This window comes from Hippoglossus stenolepis, chromosome 1 (genome assembly GCF_022539355.2).
Source record: "Hippoglossus stenolepis isolate QCI-W04-F060 chromosome 1, HSTE1.2, whole genome shotgun sequence".
Lineage (NCBI taxonomy): Eukaryota > Metazoa > Chordata > Actinopteri > Pleuronectiformes > Pleuronectidae > Hippoglossus > Hippoglossus stenolepis.
This window is the reverse complement of record NC_061483.1, coordinates 27,871,701-27,892,576: the sequence shown is the minus strand read 5'-3', so window position 1 is coordinate 27,892,576 and position 20,876 is coordinate 27,871,701.

Genomic DNA, 20,876 nt, shown 5'->3' with positions numbered 1-20,876 from the left:
CTGTCTTTTCAGCCAGTAAAACACAGATCAGACAGATTTGCAGATCACAGTTGATATTTCCGACTTGTAGTTACACATAATTTCTGCTGCCAGAAAACAGAAACAAAACAAAATTCAAATTAATGCGATGCTTCTGCATGATGCCCACACAGAGAAAAACTCACAGCCTCCTTTTGTTTAACTGAGCTCCCATGAGATATACAGAAACCAGCACTCTGGAATATATTTTCACTTTCAGGATAAAGGGTAGGAACTAAGCCACCATCAGAATTTGTTTTACCTCTGTCGAGGAATGATATGAGAACACAGATCTTGACCTTTGACCACTATTTCCCACATTAAAGGACTAGTCACTTATTAAATCATCTATTGTATGAACAATGCTATGATATCAATAACAGAATATTTCTCATAAATTCAAAGTGACCTGCAAATCACATTGAAATCTTATTACAAAGCACAATGTGACAAGTGAGTAGAAATAAACAGCAATCTGTATTTCAGTGAAAATAACACTGCATGCAGGAAAACCTTTTTTTTTTATCTGTTATATTTTAAACTAGTAACACCCTACTGGTTCAAAACTGTCTTTGACTTCAGGTATTGTCAAACTATGGATGAATGGCTGTTCAAAAACATAGACACACAAATAGCTGCTGCAGACTTTAGTAGCACGTGTTAATTTAAACTTTGTCTTGACAGATACTCTATTAAAAGCAAAGGGTCTTCAGCTATTTTTGCACATGTTATTGTAAATTCGAACTCCAGCTCATGTAAAACTCAAAAAGTTTATTTCCCTATAAACTAACAAACTTCAGGCTCCGCAAGCAGCAACCTTTTAAGCCCTGCTGAAATTAAATCCATACTTTTTACCTGCCACAGTGTGTCTGCACTAGTTACGTGACCTGTCCTCTCCCTGGAGAAACAAATAGGTCATATTGTCCTGTTTCATCATCTACACTCGGTTGAAACGCTCAGAGATACCTTTCCTCCTCCACGACATAAATAGTTCGAAATATCTCAACAATATGCAGGATCTTTGATTTCCTCAAAGAAGTGAATCGTGGCTAAAAATACATGTAGCTTACAGCACAGCAACATTATAAGACTAGAGGTAAAACACCAGTGGTTGCTCGCATTGTCTAGACTGCTCTTCAACAAGTTTGTCAAGGCTGTCTTACTCCACCACAGACAGCTCTGCTGCTGGCTGCAGCCAGTCAAACACATCCCGAATCCCGAGGAGCTCCCTGTGTGTTTGCTAAAGCGTACCTCTCTAATTCCCTTCATCCCCAGACTTAATAATCCATTTAGATGGACTTAAAGCACTAAAATGTCACAATACTGTGAGGTGATCACTTCAAATAATGCTGTTTTCAGGGAAGATTGCTAAACTCTTAACTGTTGTTGCAATGTGTTGCTGCTAATTAGCATTATGTTTATAGTAATAGTTCACCATATTGCTAAAGTTAACTACCATGTGCACAGATAACTCAGAATTTTGGAAATAACGTACACCAAAACTTTCGATATCAAAAATCTAAAAAACACTTCATTGGAAAAAAATGTTGCTCTTCGCAGTGGGCATTTTTACATGACTTATATTCCCATCCCTCAAAATTCATACTTCTCTGGGACATTCATGTCTGCCTTGTCAAAGTAACGTTGTCATGGTAATAAGATCAGGCTGTGTATAAACTCTCTAGCCCAGTCAGTAGAAGTTGTTTCAGTACTCTTCACTCTCCATTATTTTGTGAAGCTGTATATTTATACTTTATTGCATGTTTGATAGTAAATTGCGTTTTTAAAGTAGCTTTATTTTTATATTATTAGCTGTTATTATTCTTCTTTGTTATTTTTCAACATTTGTATGAAATTTATTCTTTCAAATCAGTCACCGTCTTGGATTCTTATGTTTTTTGGTCTTTTTACCAGTTTGGTCATACATTGAGAATGAAATCTGTCCAATCAACAAATGGGAAATACTACAGATATAATATATGAAAAACAAAACTGACCTCTCATTGGTTTATGAATATTGGGGAATCAGCAGGATGTGATTCTTATTTTATTGCACATTATGAGAACTGTGAGATTGAACTTACATTTGTATACTACTGGGATGGATGTACAAGAACGTCAGGGGATTCCAAGCAACATGCAATCCAAATTCCATACCCATTTTAAACATGCAGATACAGTTTCTACTTTTCTTCTTCATGAAAACACAATGAAACCAAACAGGCAAATCAAATATTTCTGTCTAACAGAGCTCATTCTTCCCTCTTTCTTTTCCTTCTCATTGGAACAACAGGCTTGCACAAATCATAGAACCATTTTGCTGACTCTGGCTCCCTCTTTAGTCCTCCCAGTGGTACCTTTGATGAGGGCAGTCACTGTTGTCCCAACCAATCATTGGGGCTTTAGGTCACCAGTCCCACACCAACAGTGGTGTGTGTTATCATTACCATCATCAGCAGCACCTATGAACAAGTACTCATTTTCTCAATAGAAGTTTCAGTAAAATGTGATTGAACCAGAAGTCTTTTAGTTAGGGCACATACGTCTGTCTATAGTCACTGCCTGACATTACAGTGCACAAGGTTTTGTGACAGGAAATCACATAACTGTGTCCTAGTAACAAACATGTGGTGCCAAGATTTGTATGCTATACTTTTCTCTATAGGAGGTTTTATCAATATGACTGTCTTTTTCTTTGTTACCTTTATTGGACCTTGGCCATGACAAGCATGTCATTGTGCCATCAGATGCAGCAAGATGTTCTGTCATTGCTACTAACTCTGAGCAGTTCACACTAATTTCCAGTTGTCCACTTCCACACTGATATCTGACATTTTCCCACACACCAGCTACATTTTTCAGGTTGAGATGTGAATCTGATAATATGGACATGATGTGCTAGTAGTCAAACAAGGGCGTTTGACTACTAGCTTAATACTTCCTGGATGTAATCAGCATCAGATTTAGTTAAAGATGCTTCTCTGTTGCTTGTGTCCAGTTGACCACCAGAGAAGGATTAGGAGCAGATGCTGGACAGGCAACAAATTGAGGATCAGGAGCAGGTGGCAGCAGGACAACCAACTAGGTACAGGACGCAGACAATCAAGGGGTGGGAATTGGCCAGACTGCTGACTTAAAAACCAGGGGCAAGATTTACATCTGTTGACAGGGGAGCAGATTGGCTGTTGGCCACAATCAGACAACCTGTCGTCCAACATGCAAACAGGCCTAAACACCCTAACTGTAGCTGCTAAAGCTGACTTCAGGTGAAGGATCCCCAACATCACCAACTGGGCAGTTGACTGGGAAACAAGTTGAGTGCAAGCATGGTGGGAGTTAACCGGCCGAAGACTTGAAGGTTAGCAGGCTGAAGTCTAGCCAGCTGGGAGGCAGAATTGTGGCTAAAAGGGTGGAAAGCAGACCTTTCAGCTGGCAGACCAGATGCTAACTGGCTGGGAATCAGGGAATGCCCATTTCAGAACTGTGTGTTTGTCATTAAAATGTCTCTGAATCCTCACACAGAATTAGGGTACATGACAGTTCATACAGGTCTTGTTTGAAAGCGTCTGCTGTGTATGGCATTAGTGAGTTCATAGTTTGTTTTATTTATGTCTTCTTATATGCCAAGTATACATAAGTCAAAATAGCATTGTATTTGTAGTCTTTTCTTTCTCTAAACAGGTTCAACAGTTTGAAGACTCCTAGATTGGCATTTAATAATTTTGTGTCCAATGATGATGGTTTCTTGAAATTTTTTTTCATAATACACACGGAGCAATGCTGTCCAATTTATTGGTTAACAGGATATTTCACCCAAAAATCTAAATCCTCTCATTATCTACTCACAACTATGCCAATGGAGGGGTGGGAGAAGTGTTTGAGTCCACTTGCCTACCTCTCAACCAGACTATCATTTACACCATGTTTTTAGCCTAAATTTCCTCTGTGATCCTCCTCGGAGCCACGTTCACGTTTTTACGCACACACCGGAAACACGCACATGCTGCACACAAGTTCTCACCTAAGGGTACACGCGGGGTGCGCGTTAGCATCGCTACGTCCGGTATCGGATTTTTAGGCTTAAAACATGGTGTAAACGATAGTCTGGTTGAGAGGTAGGCAAGTCTTTGTTAGGGTTTGTTTTTAGTTGGACCCCAAAGCAGAGACTGGAAACCATATCGGAACTAAGGCAGAGTTTATTGAACAAAATAGGCAGAGAAAAACAGGCTGTGGAGGCAGGGTGCTGGCTGGCTGGAATATCCACGAGAGGACATCGACACTGAACACCAGGAACGGGAAGGACACGGCACGGGAAAAACGCAGACGAGCGACAAGGCACACGGGAGGTCTGGGTTACACGGAGGGAAAAAACACGGATTAGTTACTTTCAAACAAAAGGACTAGAGAACCGAGGGAATAACATGCGGATGCGCTACCGAACAAGACGGAATTATCTGGTAGCGTAATGGAGTCAAGACCAGGCTTTTATTGAGAGGTGATGAGATGAGTGAGAGCAGGTGTGCCTTGTCAGCAGCAGCAGGGAAGCCAGCCACACCCCCTGCCACACACACGACCTGCAGGGGAAGAACAGAAAGGGGAGGGGGAGAGAGAGAAAACCCCAAACAACCAAACACAGAATCATCACAGTCTTAACTTAAAAAAAACTGAGCAGAAGCACAAAGTAACACAACAGACCCGGACAGAAGTCCTTTTATAGCGAGATACAAAGACTCCAATGGGTGGATCATTCCCGGCCCAACCTATCCCAGGATTCATTGAGCTTGACAAATTGTTTTTCAAGGAGATAATGATACCGGTAAGTGACGATACATCCAGGTTTTCAACTCAACTGAACAGCTAAAAGTACACATGTTAAAAAACCAAGGGGCATTCAAACTTTTTATCGCGTTCAACTTCAGCTGTGCTGCTAGGCAATAGCAAAATCCTCTGTAGACCACAAGGACTTCCCGCGAAGGATGCAGCCCCTGGTTTGAGACAGCTAAAGAGAACTGGAAGCAGAGAGACTAAATACACAAAGCTTATTGGACAAAGGTGAAACACATCAGGGGCGGAGAAGATGATCACAAAGGCAGGACAAATTACAAAGAAAGGAAGTAAAGGCCCATCAGAAACGCAAGGTAAGAGTTATCAAAATAAAATAGAAAATATAGAGTTTTAAAAAAGTCCCTTTTATAGTCCCTTAAAGGGGCAGATCAGGACATTCCCACCCTGGCAATAATTACTTATTGCATACCAGCTTCTTTGAATTATAAATCACAACAGACAAAGTGAAAGGGGAAAGCTAAATATGAATAAAGACAGAAGAGGCACACGTGAGTGGAGGGGGGGAAAAGGAAAACTGACAGGTATGGAGTGAGAAAGAGCAAGGGCTGAAGGGAAGCAGGGGAAAGTGGCATGTGGAGGGTTTGTGTGATGGAGATGGAAAAGGACAAAAAAAAGGAGGCAGTTTCAGTGAGAGTGATTGTGTTGTGTGTGGAGGGTGGGTTTACCGAGCCAACAGAGCAGACGACGGGAAAGCGAACGACTCTGCAGCTCTGAAAACAACAATAAGCCTTTCTTCATCACGCAGTATTGTTTTTCTGCTGAGGTGCTGGTAGCCTGTCTAAGTGCTCTTGGTAGGGATGGAGCTGAATGAGTCATCTCATCCATAATGTACTGTATGTTATTTGTGTTGGTCATGTACGGGACTGATGCTGTTCCTTCCTGCCTTTCCCCACGTACTTGCTGGCATCTCATCCATTCATTTTCTAACTCCACTAAGAAGTTTGAAAATGAATGGATTGTCATTTTCATTAGTCAAATAATTTACATTTAACAGCCGTGAAGCAAAGTTTTTATTGCTTTTTGTGAAATAAAGTGTATAATTAAACCATCAGCTAATTAAACGCTAAATTTTCTTACTAACAATCTGTTTTTACAGGCCAATCTCAGAGCCTCTTGTGAAAACAATGTCTATGTTTGCCATAAAATATGTTCCTGGCACACCAGGCTGACAGCAGCAATCTTTTTCTGAAGAATGCAAAGAAAATCCCCCTGGTCTTTTATCCTAAACGGTCAGATCCTACAATCATTCAATCCTGATGTCCCATGTTGTTGGACCCCTTGATTCCTTAAGCGACAGCTGCTACACCACACACACACTTTATTTCTCACTATGTATTCTCCTCATCTCTGGAGAGCATCGTTCTGTCATTTCCTTCCTGCAGCCAGCCTTTTCATCTTTTCCACTCACATCTTTGCCACACTCACTCTCCTCTCGCCTTCTGTCTCACTTTTTTTCATCACATCTCTCTCTTTCATCTTTCACCTTTCTCTTCATTGGGCCATTGATCTTTCTGGCTCTCACCTTGCTCTCTGCTGAGCACTCTTCTTCTAAACTCCTCTGTCTCTCTTCTTTCCCTCGCTTGACCTTTCTTATCTATTTTTTTTTGCCTCTGCTTCTGGTTCGTTAAAAAATATCAAAACATTGTTGTCTTTGTCGTTTCTCCTTCTGTCTCTGTCTGGCCTCTATGTCGCTCCCTTTCTCTTCTTCTACGTCTCTGTCTGCCCTACAGATCATCCAGTCGGGCCTCCTGCCAGGTTAAACCAAACCTTCACCGGCCAGGTGGTACTCATACTTTAGATAAAGAACCACCGTGTGCATGTGGGTGGGCATGAGTGTGTGTCTGTATAGGTCTATTTGATTGTATTTGTTGTGGATCTCCCTCTGTGCGTATGGTTTGTGTTTGCATTCGTGAGTGTGTGCATGAGTGTGAGAGAGAGAAAACACTGAGCGAGAGGTTTGATTCCACTGTATTTCTCTCCTGGAGGCATTTGCTACCTTCTTCCAATCTCTCTGTTTATCAAGCTAAGATGCTCAGCAAGAGGCTGCTGAGGCAACTAGATAACACCACCCCAACACACACACACACACTAACATTCCCCCATCCTCCCTCCCAGCATCCCCCTTCGCAGCATCTCTGTCAACAGCCAAACCCAATAATATACAGAAAAGTACACAAACACACACAAATCACACAAACACCCATGCTTCTTCTCCTACACATCCTCCCTCAGACGCCTGCTGAGTGCTGTGCTATCCTAAGGCGGTGTGGCAGGCGCACATATGGGCTTAAGATGTGAAAGAGAAGGTAAAAAAGGGAGGAAACATAATAACAGACTCTATCAGCAGACATCCACTCTCCCTTCACTTGTCATTCAAACGCCATCTACCAGAGGACCTAATGTTTTCACTCAGAGACACTCTCACACTTCCAGCTGCCAAATTGGGTTTGCGCCTCAGTTTACGAAGCGTACCAGCTGCCAGATTTCGCAGAGTTGGCTCCCAATCAAAAAGAAGAAAGCATAATGTTTCAAAAGATGCATAGTTTTGCCTAATTTAAGGAGGACAGTCTTTTAGAATTCCTGGAGAAGAATTACTCTGTGTCCATGTGTCAGAAAGCTTGTCAGACTATTGATAGGGAGTGAAATAACTATTGTGACATTGTTTTCCTTCCAGAAAAAATTGGACATGAAACTTTTCCTGAAGATGTTTTGAAAATCCAGCAATGTCTGTGCATGCACGCTGGACGTTTTGACAAGAACAATCATGAAAGTCAAGAAAATCCAATTTAAAACCTTTCTAGACATGTTGTCCAACAGACTTTAATTAAAGCTCTAAATTTGCCATTTTTTTAAATTTTCATCAATATGCCAATGAGATTAGTAAATGCACAACAGCATTTAGACTATAGTGACATACTAAAGAAATATAGTCTTGGATTATGTCAGCAAAGTAATACTTAATTCCAGTCAGATTTGACTTGATGCAAATATTTTTTTTTTGCCTCCGGCTGGGACGGTTTCTCCTGCCTGTGAAGCCCAGAAAACTGACTGAAGAAAACTGGAGCCACCAGACAGCTACTGGTTATAGACTTTGCAAATTAAGGGATGGACTTTTAATTGAATATGTTGTGGAGGTTCTTCAGGACAGAAATTCAAGCTGGTGAGTTCTGGATGTACTGGATGTTTATTAGGGCCTGTGGAGGAGAAGGTTCCATCCAGAATGCAGTAACATTAGTCTGAGCACGAGGAGGGGGAAGGATTTCGGTGGCAGCCAGGCAGAGGGAAAGCCAGGTTTCTCAAGTCAGGGGGAAAAAAAGGGGCTTCAAAGATGAGAAGATTACTTCAAGGTTGTGGATGTGTGGGAAGGGAGACAGAGTGGAGCTGTTGACCTTGTGCATTATAATGATTGCAGGGGGATTAATCGGTTTAGGTTGAGAGTTTTTATGCATGACTTTGTCTAGTCACTTGATCAGGTTGGAGTGAGGTTTAGTGGATATGAAAACCTGTACATCACGTCCAGCTTGCTTGTCTTCTTCCAGCCTGGCATTGTTTTTCATGGTCTTGGCCAAACTTCTTAGTATTAATGGGAATTTAATTCTACTGCAGACACTGGCAGACACTGGCATTTTAGGCAGTAGTGATAGATGTGGACCTGGCAAAAAAGTGGAAAAGCTCAGTGTGGAAGAACTTACTGCCCTTCACAAATTTCTATACCTCACCCCATCCAACACGCTTTGGATGAACTGGAACACTGACTCTGAGCTGGGCTTTATTGCCCAATATCACTGTCTGACCTCACCAATGCTCTGCGTGGCTGAATGGGAACAAATCCCTTCGGTCAGGTCTCAATATCTGGTGAAGAGCCTCAGAGGACAAGCTGTGGTGGCAGCAGGTTCATGGTCATGGGTTTTGGAAAGGGCATGTTCAATATGGATGGGTATGTTTGAGTGTGCACATCCTTTTAGCAACTTAGTATGTGATTTTAAAATACTGAATCAACCAGTGACTGTTTTCCCCATGCCAGTTGCAGGATATCCACATATATAATGATAGAGAGGTTGACATGTAGACTGTTGCCTCGCAGCGAAGGGGCCCACAAGTTTGAGCCCCACTGTGACTTCCTGGGTCCTCTCTGTGTGGAGATTGGATGTTCTCCCGGTGCCTGTGTGGATTTCCTTAGGCTACTCTGGCTTGCCTCCCACAATCCATTGACATGTAGGTTAAGTGAACTGGAGAGTTTAAATTGTCTGTAAGTGAGTGTGACTGTCTGTCTATCTGCTGCATGTGAGTTAGCCCAGTGATAGACTGACAGCCTGTCCATAGAGTACCCTTCTTCCAGTCTCACATAACTCTAGATAAACTAAGCTGTATAGAAAATAAATACAACTGAAGTAAATGATGAACACTTCTTCAGACGTAAAAAAACCCAACAGAACAAAACCATAAAACTTCTCCATACTGCTCCTGAGGTGTCATCCAATTGTCCGCAAGCTGCGTCATTCAAATTTGACTCAAAACTACGTCATTTACACCAATCTTTTTTTTTGCCTGAATGTCCTCCTTTACTGCTACAGTTCTCACTAGAACTTGCGTGTACTGCGAGAAGTCTGGAATTAGTAATCTTCAGGTCAAGTCAAAGGAGTTGACCAGTAAAGGTGGTTGGGGCATCTGATTAAAATGCCTCCTGGGCGCCTTCATTCTGAGTTTTTCTGGGCACAACCAAATATGAGGAGACCCTGGGTAGACCCAAAACTCACTGAAAGTATAGTACAGAATATATCCCATTTGGACTGGAAACGCCTCATGATTCCCCAGGAGGAGCTAGAAAACATTGCTGGGGAGAGGGATGTTTGGAATACCCTGCTTAGCCTGCAGCCACTACAACCTGACCCCGATAAGCTGAATAAATGGATGGCTGGATGGATGCCTGTTTCAAGAAATACATTTCCTTGGTTATCTGAGAAAAACTTAGAACTTTGCTTTTTCCAGCAGTAGCAAACAATAACAGCATACTTAAGTGATAGTCCTGTTTTGAAAAGATCCGTCTATCAAACCCTCACACTATTTTATGCAGTTTATTCAGTCAAACCACTGCACACTCTCAAACTCATACTCAAACAAATTTGCACACACAGGCGCACAGGCACTGTGCTGTTTCTGACGGGTGCACTGATGCCACAGGTGCAAACTGTGCCTGTGTGCACATGCTGGTTTTTCTCAACACACCGTTGTGGTTTAATTGAGTTGAGCATATGAAGTGCATCTATGTGTGTGATGGTTTGACTTTCAAACCTACAAGGAACTGAAGAGGGTTCTTATACTGTGCTGAAGTGAAAAACACACTTTGTGCCACCTGTGCCTTGGCCTGTGTATTTTCATTGACTATCTTGCCACCTTCAAATGTTACTTTGTGTAAAGTAATTCGGTGGGATTCATAGTGTTTTCTATGGAGTGACCTGAAGTGAATTTTCTCTACGTATGAGTGTAAAGTAGAGAGCAGTGAAGAGAGAACCTGTGAATAAAAAAAAAGTAAATGGCAGAACAAACTGTCAGGGTTTAGCTGTTTGTGTTATTGGTAATTTTCATATGTCAGTTAGATGAGGAACCCTACCATCAGAAAATCCACTGCCTTAACTGAAGGGAACAAAAATGGTAAGTAAGTGATAGCCAATAGGACTTTTTCACAGAGCATCATTAAACCACCAAAGGAGTAAAAAGGTATAAACCATGCGTGATGGGGGACATTCTGGTATGTATGTGGCCTGTGTGATCCCGCTCGCAAGACAATTCATTAATAACTTAAAATAGTAGAGTAACATTTCCTTCAGGGAGGTCCCTTTTTGCTGTATGTCAGCTCATGGTCAGGGTAAAGGAAACTCATACATAACATCTGTCTTTACAAGCATCATAGCAACTGACAAGAAATGCAGGTGCAGAATATGCATTCTTTTTTTGTTGAAATAAATTACAATGCTCCTTGTTTGTGGGGACACGATTGTAGAGATGAAAAACCATAAATACAGCTGGAAACATGCATCTAAACCGGATGACTTGTACGGAAAAAACACTAAATTAATAGACACAACCTGCACTTTTCAAGAAAAAATATCTGGGGTGTAAAAGTCCCATGACACAACTAGAATGTCACTCAATGGAGTGCATACCTCCCCCAAGCGTGAAAAATCATACACATGTCTAATTCTTATAGTAGAACATTTTAAAGGAAAGGAAATGATAGAGGAAATGACCTAAACAATTCTTTGGTCATAAAACACCTTTTTTAAAAATAAAATAAAAGTCTTGGATTCACCCATTAATATTCAGGCCTAGGCCCTATCCCCCCATGAAGGTTGATGAGAATCTTTTTTTTTTTTAATAGTTTTTGAGTAATCCTGCTAACAAATAAGACAGGATGATAATATAACCTCCTTGGAGGAGGAAATAATAAATTTCTGGTGAAAATTAAATGCAAAACTTCACTTGAGTAAATTAACTAAAGAGAAGGGTACATAATCTAATTTATCTTTATATCATTGCTTTGTCCTGATCAGTGACTATTCAGTTTAATACAAATGTTTCCACAGTATTCAATTGTCTAGAGCCTCTAACCTGGATGCAAACAATTTGTCCTGATAAGTGCCATTCAATTGGACATTTTCCCTATATTAAGAGAAACTATTGCGTGCAAGCTCTTATAAATGCTGATGTGTATGTGTGTGCACTGCAGTTAATGTGAACCGACAGGCTAAAAACAAACTACATGAATAAAACATAGGAGATAGTCGTTTCATCTTTGCTCTGCTTTTCCAAAGCTCATTACTTTGGCTGCAGTCTTTCTCTGCGTCTGTGTTTGCTTCTGCCTCTTTCTCTCTTCCTTCCCCTATATCTCTTTGTGTTCTTTTCAATCATACTGGGCCCAAGGGCACAACATTGAAAACCTTGGCAAAGTGTAGCACCTTCATGAGAAAGTTTTGACTGACAAAGATTTGATTTTAAAACAGGTTATTTGGGTATTTTTCAACAGAATCTATTAATCGGATTTTTTTTTTTATATTTGATACATTTGATCTATATTTAGTTAAGCGGAAATCCCTTTTAGTATCCTCAGTGTAAAATAATTTAATTAAAAATGTTTTTAATTTGCATCTGAATCTACATTAGCATATTCAACCCTGTGTATTATTTAAGGGTTAGCCTGAAAATATCGACAAATGTACATTTCAACTGACTGACGATGTATTTATCATTTTTCACCGACAGATCATTTCAGCACTGCTATGTGTATGTATCGTAAATTGGTTTTGCAGTTGCACAAGGCTGTCAGGTGATATTTAAGAGAGGAATTGTTGTCAAAGACATATTAACGTGTAATGTCAAGAAAAATACAAAAATGAAAACATGGTCTGTGCTAAGTTACAGGAGAGGAGAGCAAAAAACCCATAGAGATAAAAAATGTTGAACAAAGTTTTTTGGGAAAAAGAAACAAACTAATATAAATAAATATCTAATTACAAATAGCTGACGAGGAGGTACAATTATCACGTATTCCCAGGCTCAACAAATTGTTGATACTTGATATATCTCACTAACAAAGTCACAAAAAACAACTGAAAACAGCTTCTTTGAAAAAGGAGGTTTGTAGAACTTAATAGATAGCAACATTATTTTGAAAACACAAGCAATAAACAAACTACATGGACATAAAAGCCTCCGTTTGTAACTTTTGGCTGGTAGGCAGCAGCCTGTGCAGCCACAAGTGGTAATTTATTCTATTGAGCTCCGAGTCAGAGTGGTTAAGTGATTTCCATGTAAAGAAAACAAAGCCAATCACAGCTTAGACTGTGTCGTCCCACTCACTAAATTGAAACACAGCCAAACAGTGGATATTTCTCATGATCCCTGGCTTCTGGGACCGCATATACTGTCCCTGTAACAAAAAGAGCAAACTCTGTGCAGAATTCTTAATATTTTCAGTTTCCTTGCTGAATATTGCAGGTGAACATTGATTTTTAATAATTTCTTATTCTTTTAAATGAAATGGGGTAAATTGAGCCCTCTATGGGTAAATAGTGCCACCATTAAAAACTGATGTAAAAATGATACAAAATCCATGCCACCAATTTGACAAAGGCAAACACTTATACTTAAAGTAAAACCATATAGTTTACTGTGGTTCAACATGTTAAACATTATAGGGAAGGATTAAACTGATCTTTGTGTGTTAGCTACAGGAAGAATGGATGTGTGCATGTTCTTTTGTGTATGTACAGCATGTTTGTGTGACTTTGTAACAATTCACCTTGTTTATAATGTAAGGGAAAAATTACATACGCTATTCTAAAGGAGAACGGGTGGATCTGTCACGCTGTGTACTGGCGCCGCCCACTGACCCTCTTACAATAAACGAATAATACTTTAGAGGATCGATAACCTTGTCATCTGCCCCCACAACATATGAAAGCATATATATAATAACGAAATTAACCCAGAACGTTGCAATTAATAATCTATTTTCAATCAACCTAATTATACACACGTTGCACCTGGACGTGTGCCTGCAAACAAAGACGGGAAAGTGAACACAACCACTCAACTTCAAACAAATCACATACATCGATATTTCCCCCAAACCCCAGGTTCATATAGTCCCTCAGTTCATCAAACGAAATAGTTTGTCCCTTATAGTCCTGAATCCCCAAAAACGTAGCCCATAGTGAGCTTTTGGGTTATGCCCCACTACTGACAAAGACTAGACATCAGCTGGCTTGTGAACTGGGGGCCCCAGTCTGACACCAGGTAGTTGGGAACCCCCCAGCGAGTGAAAATGTCATTTTTCAGGACCTGACAGACCTTTGCCGTCTTAGCATCCTTCAGGGCGAAAAGCTCCACCCATTTGGTGTAGTAATCCACGACTACCATCAGCACTGAATTCCGGGCCTTGCTGAGTGGTAGGGGTCCCATGAAGTCCACTCCTATCATTTCCCCCGGAGCCTTGACCTCTCTGGTCTGGAGTTTCCCCGCTGGTTTATCATTAGAGGCCTTATACTGCTGGCATACAGTACAAGCTTGGACTTGGCTCCACACATCTTTATGGACCATTGGCCACCACGAAACCTCCAGGATTTTTAGGAGGGTCCCAAAGGGACTGTTATGAAAATAAGCCAGAAACTCTGGCACAAGTATAGCGGGGACAACCATCTGGTAATTAAATCCCCCATATTTTGAAGGTACACCTCGGTACAGCACTCCTTGTTGGTATTTATAGTGAATGCGACCAGGTGTGGGCTGCTCGATGGAAAGGCTAAGCTCTTGACAAAGTATGTCGGACTGCTGGGCGCTTTCGATATCCTGAAGGGAGCTGGGTAAGACAGACCAGTAAGATTTTGCAACAACAACACAAACGCTCCCTTCTGATAATGGTGGTGCCCGGGATAGAGCATCGGGGACAACATTACAGCAGCCCTTTTTATAATTGACTCTGAATGAGTACGGCTGGAGCCGCAGAGTCCATCTGGTCAGGCGAGACGATGTCTTAGGGCAGTTAAAGGCCGAAGTTAGAGCGCTGTGGTCTGTGAATACTTTGAATGTCTCCCCATCTAGGTAGTGCCGCCATTTCTCCACTGCCCAGACGACTGCTAGGCACTCCTTCTCTGAGGTGGAGTACCTCAGTTCAGCACCCTGCAGTGTTCTTGAGGCAAAGGCTATAACTTTCTCCTCTCCCTCGATAGTCTGCATCAGGACGGCCCCTAGTCCCACGTTGCTAGCGTCACAGTGAACCTGAAAGCCAAGGAGCGGCCGCAGCTGAGCCAACACTGGTGGTGAATGCAACATACTCTTGAGGTGTTCAAAGGGACTTGACATTGCTCAGTCCACTCCCACAATACTCCTTTCCTCTTGAGGTTATTCAGAGGAGCCACAATGTCTGCTATCCTGGGTAGAAACTTGTGGTACCAACCTACTAATCTGAGGAATCTCTGGAGACTCTTCAAGTCTGTGGGTGCTGGATAGGCTGATATGGCCTCAATCTTTGCTGGGTCCACGGCCACCCCCTCCCCTGACACTACATGCCCCAGAAAGGTTAGCTGAGTCTGAAGAAGATGGCATTTCTTCACATTGAGAGTTAGATGGGCCTCATGCAGCTTTTGGAAGACTGGATCCAGGTCTCATAGATGCTGTTCCTTAGTCTTGGAAAAAACAATGATGTCATCTATATAGACGAAACAGATTTTCCCCTTTAACTCCACAAGGACAGTTTCCATCAGCTGCAGAAAAGTGGCACCAGCGTGGAAGAGGCCTAGATGGGTGGTCATGGCGGTCTTTCTTTTGCTCTCTGCGTCCATGGACACCTGCCAGTAACCGCTCTGGAGATCCAGTGAGCTAAAATATTGGGCGCCCTGCAAGGACTCCAAAATTCCATGCACCAACGGCATTGGATATGCATCGTGATGTGTTTTGGCATTGAGACCTCTATAGTCCACACAGAAACGGGGAGTCCCATCCTTTCTTGGGACTAAAACCACTGGTGAGGCCCAGGCAGAGGAGGAAGGCTCTATTACACCATCACTGAGCATCTTCTTAATCTACTCCTCAATAACCACTTGTTTATGCAGTGATGCTCTGTAGGCTCTCCTTCGCACTGGCAGCTCATCTGTGGTCATGATCTTGTGCTTTACGACCTCAGTTGCACCAGTGGACTCTGTCCAAACTGTAGACCACTTCTGCAGCAGTGGTCTAACCACCTCAGGTTGAGCCTCTAAGAGAGGAAGGCTGGACTGCTCCATGCTAGCATTTTCTAATACCGCCATGTAGAAATTGACTATTGATTCTTGAAACCCCCACTGCAATGCATCCCGGGTTTTCGGTAAAAACTCTCTTTACACCCCACATAACATACTTCCTCAGGTGCGGCATTAAGACAATCTGGTTCGCACACATAAAGTCTAGACCAAGCAGTAGAGGCATGTACAGCTGATCATCCCTAAGTATATGTACGCTGAGGGAGATGTGAGTGTCATGGAGGGTGAGGAGCAGGTTAGTTTTCCCTAGAGCCTTACTCTCTTGTCCATTGGCTATAACAAACCTTGGGATTTCGCTCACGTTCAGAGCCTCTCCAGCCCTCCTTAGGTTGTTCCATAGGGTTCTATTCATCAAAGGGTATGTGCACCCTGAGTCAAGGACAGCATCTCCCTTTGATCCTCGGACCCTTATTGGTACCACCAGGAGGGTTGGAATGCCCAGAACAGAGGCCACATCTGCACCATGTCCACGGCCCTGCCCATGTTCAGGTTTCCTGCCGGATTTTTTGCAAGTACGGTCCGAAGAGTTTGACTGCTGTATGCGGTTCCATTAGTCTTTGGAGTTGCTCCAGTCTTTCTCTATCAAGGACCCCACCTTAACCAGCTGGTCGACCGTGGACACAATGCCACGTACACTCTTAACCTGGATTTTATTTGAAATAAACTTGTTTAGTGGTCATTAATTATACTGTCTTGTTTCGTGAAAACAGTATGTCATTACTTGATGACAACTTGTGTTAATGTGATTTTCTGTCGGCTCATAGATAGCTGCTGACCACAAAGCCTTAGCGTTAAGTTGAAACCCTTTTTTTTTTTTTCTGTCTGATGATGATGATTCCTACCAACACATCGACATGGGGATCCTTCTTGTTGAGCAGGAAGGTGCAATGCGTTAATCTTCCCTGCATCTCTATCCAGCATCTTCGAAGATAATCATTGAGGGACAAGTGGTGATGGGGAACATTGAAGACCTGCCGAGGGCTGTTTGTCTTCTATTTGGACTTGCATACGCACTTCACCTCAACTACCCCAAGTCGATGAAGCACACATTCCAGTTCATTCAACAGGTACTTCTATCGTTGGGCCAGAGTGAGCTAAAACCAAGGTTGCAAACACTGAAAAACCAACTTGCAATGTAATGAATGTTAAGTCAAGGTCACTGTGTCAATGTGGTTTTAGGTCAGTTTATACAAGATGGTCTCAAAAAAGGCCATGCACCCACAAAAACTCCAAATCCATAAGTTGCTTAACCCTTTCCACATGACTGTATCTGTCAAAAAATGTTTCTGTGTGTGTATTTTTCTGACTGTAGTTTTCTAACGAACACAAATGAATATGTTAGCACTAGATGTATACTATGTTTGCTTATACATAATGTTTCGGTCTCATATGGACAAATCCACAACCTTGGCTACATGTGAATAGTACAAAACACAAATGCACACTCAGACACACACTTCACCTGCCACTAGTGACATCATCACTTTCAGCCGTCTGGTACTGCTGACTGCATAGCCATGATGACATAACACCATCTCACCTTTGCCCACTGAGGCAGGGAAGATTTATAGAATTTGAATTTATAGAATTTGTTGTCAACTACAAATTAAAATACAATACAAGGTTCAAATGGGTTAATTCCCCCTCGTCACCATTGATAGAGGAAACGTAAAACAGTTTTTTGTTATTTTGTATTAATCAAGAATTGATTTAAGTTTAATGACAGAAAGGAATGTCCAGCCATGTGTGTTCCATGGTACAATATGTAGTGGTGTATGCTCAGGACTGAATATTGTGCTCACCTGATTGGAAAATTTACACGGTTCAAAAAATTGAGGGGGAAAGGAATGTTCAGCCACTTGTATTGTACAGTGCAAGATATAGAGGTGTATGTTTGACTGCATTTTCTACTCAGTTGATTTTATACAATCTCTAAAACAATGTTAACAAGGATATAGCAGCTATTGTTATACAGTACGTCTGTGTTCCTTCACCAAACAACGTGTTACAGGCAGGTTTTTTGTGTCTGTTTATACTTGTCTTACAAGTATTACTGTTATAAAACATTTGAAATGTTTTTTCAAGAATAAAATGCATTGGAGCATTTATATGTATTGTTTAATGTCTTACTTTTCATATAATTTTGTTTAAACAATGCATTTTGCAAACTCAAAATATGCAAAATTATATTAAACTTGAAGACATTACTTACATTAACAAATGATTTTTAGTAGTGTTAAATAATGTTGTAGTTGTTATTCCTTAAACATGTGAGTTTGTTTAACTTAAAATTAGAATTTCAATGAACTAAGACGTTCTAAAATAATTCATTTATGTTAACTAATGATTTTGAGTTCAGATTACTAATGTAAACTCGAATATGTGGACTATATCAATTAAGGTTTTATGTAAATACAACTTAACTTGTTTAGTTTGACCTCTTGTAAAAACTTAAATGGTTTAAGGCAGGGATGCCAGGGTGAAATTGGACAGGGGGCCAGATTTTTTTCAAGTGAGACCTCAGGGGGCCGGATTACACTTTCGGACTGAAAAGGCCAAACACTGACTCAACACATCGATAGGTAGGCTATTTGAAATTATTCATGAAGGCCTACACATCAATAAGAAATTGCATTGGCACCAAAATAGCCTCACAATGAGGCCTACAATTACATAGCCTAAAGCAGGAGACAGTTACCCTCTAAAAACGTAATATTTCCCTATCCATGCAAGTAGCCTACATTTATAAATTAGAAATGCAACAAAATAGACTAGGTGCCAACAAAACACATTTCCTATAAATAACACAAGTGTAAACTGTTAATTACTTTTATTATATTTATTGAAGGCTTGCACATGAAAACACGTCAATGCATAATTAGGCCAATTAAAAGCAGGCCAGGCCAAGTAGGCCTAAACGAGTCACAGAAAGTAAGCGCCAGAATAAAGTAGTCCAACAATAGGCCATGTGATTGAATATCCAGTAGGAATTAGTAAAACAAAAAGGTTCTTGAAAAAATAGCCAAATATGAGCTATCTAAAAACATTAAATTGGCTCAACAACAGATGAGGCACATTAACTTTGCCAGTCATCACCAGTCAACCCCAACCCATATTTCCACACATCCATATGCCTATATGGCACTAGCCTGGCTATCAGTCAACCCCAACCCCTTTTATTCCCTCCCACCCATATCACACTGGATTATGATAAATGGGGAGACCAGCCTACTTCAGCTACTTGTCGAAGCCAGACACCTTTTAACTTTCACCAGCTTGTCCATATCGGGGGACAGTTTCTGGGCAGTGGCTATTTTCATAACATCATTCAGATGTCCGTGTGTCAGGCGATTGCGCACTTTTAATTTATTAATATTCATCACGGAAAAGGCCTGCTCACATAAATATGTTGTCCCAAACATACAAAGTATTTTACCTGCAAAGGCCGTGAGCATTGGGTACTGTGGTGGCAAGGATTGATAGAATGATTCGATTGCAACAGATGCGTAGTTATCCTTCAACGGTGCGCAACACTGCAGTTCTATCAGTTCCATTTGGATCGCCTCTGGGACCTCGGAAGCGTCAATGGTGAATGGAGAGCGAAAAAGCGCAAAGTCCTTTTCCAGTTCAGTAAAAACCGTGAATCGATTGTCAAACGCATGCCTGAGTCCGGAAAGCAAGTTTGCGTACTTGTCCATACTCTGATGATTGACAGGCTGAGATTTTAGACAGGGGAAGTGGGCTGCATTGCGCTTGGAGAGCTGCGTCTTCCATAACGCCAGTTTACTTTGAAAAGCACGAACACTATCATAATACTCTGACAAGTTTGTTGCGGCCCTGCATAGTAACATTCAACACATTTAGGTGTTCCGTAATGTCCACTAAAAAGGCAAGATCCCTGGTCCATTCTGGGTCGTCCAATTCCACCACAGGCTTCCCTTTACCCTGCATGAACTCGGCTATCTCTGTGCGTAATTTGTAGAAATGTTTGAGCACTGCGCCTCGGCTCAACCAACGCACGTCGGTGTGATAGGGAAGGCCATGATGAATGTCGTTTTCCAATAAAAAAGCGTTGAATTGCCTATGGTTAAGTCCTCTGGCTCTGATAAAATTCACAGTGTCAATAACAACACGCATGACATGGTCCATTTTCAGAGTCTTGCAGCACAAAGGCTCTTGGTGCAGTATACAGTGAAAGTTCCAGAATACTTGCTCTGGATTAGCCGCATTTACCTTTTCTCTCAACTTCACAAATACTCCTGCCTTTCTTCCTATCATAGAAGGCGCACCGTCGGTAGCCACACTGACAGCGCGACTCCAGTCCACCTCCAGTTTGTCCAGGGCCCCGACAAGGCTAACAAACAAGTCGTTAGCTGTGGTGGTGTCTGTCATTGGCACGACTGATACAAACTCCTCAGTGACATTCAGGGAAGCATCCACTCCGCGAATAAATATCGCTAATTGGGCTACATCAGTCACGTCAGTGCTCTCGTCGAGAGCAATAGAGAATGCGATGAAGGACTTAACCTTGTCTTTTAGTTGACTCTTCAAATCACCAGAAAGTTCTTCAACTCTCTCCATCACTGTAGGCCTCGATAAGCTTATGTTAGCTAAAGCGTGTCGCTTGTCAGGACACACTAGCTCGGCTGCCTTTAGCATGCAGGTCTTGACAAATGCACCCTCTGAGAAAGGCTTGGATGCCTTAGCAATTTCCCAAGCGATGATGTAGCTTGCCTTCACTGCCCCTTGAAATGAAATGAAATGTATTGTCATTATAGGTATAACGAAATTGAGACACTCCTCTTTCAGAAACGGTGCAGTAAAAAAGAACTAAGAGTTGAAGAAGATATTGTAACGTCCCCGCTTCACAGACGACACGGAACTTCTTCTTATATTTGTAACTTTATTAAAGTTAACATGAACATGTCCACTTTTTATTCCTATCTCTTCACTCCTAACATCAACACTCGTCTTCTCCCTCCACTTCCTCATTCACCCCTGACCCGCCAACAAACCAGCCAATGAGAGCCTGTCATCCCACACAACCCCACAGCCATTGGTCAAGAACTGTCACATGTCCCACCCCGAACTGTTCACTGACCCTCAGGACATCTCAGTACTTATTCAACACAGTGTACTTAGCTGAACATAAGTCATAACAACCACATAGCAGTCAAACAGAACATAACTCAACTATCAGTTCGTTACAATATGTAT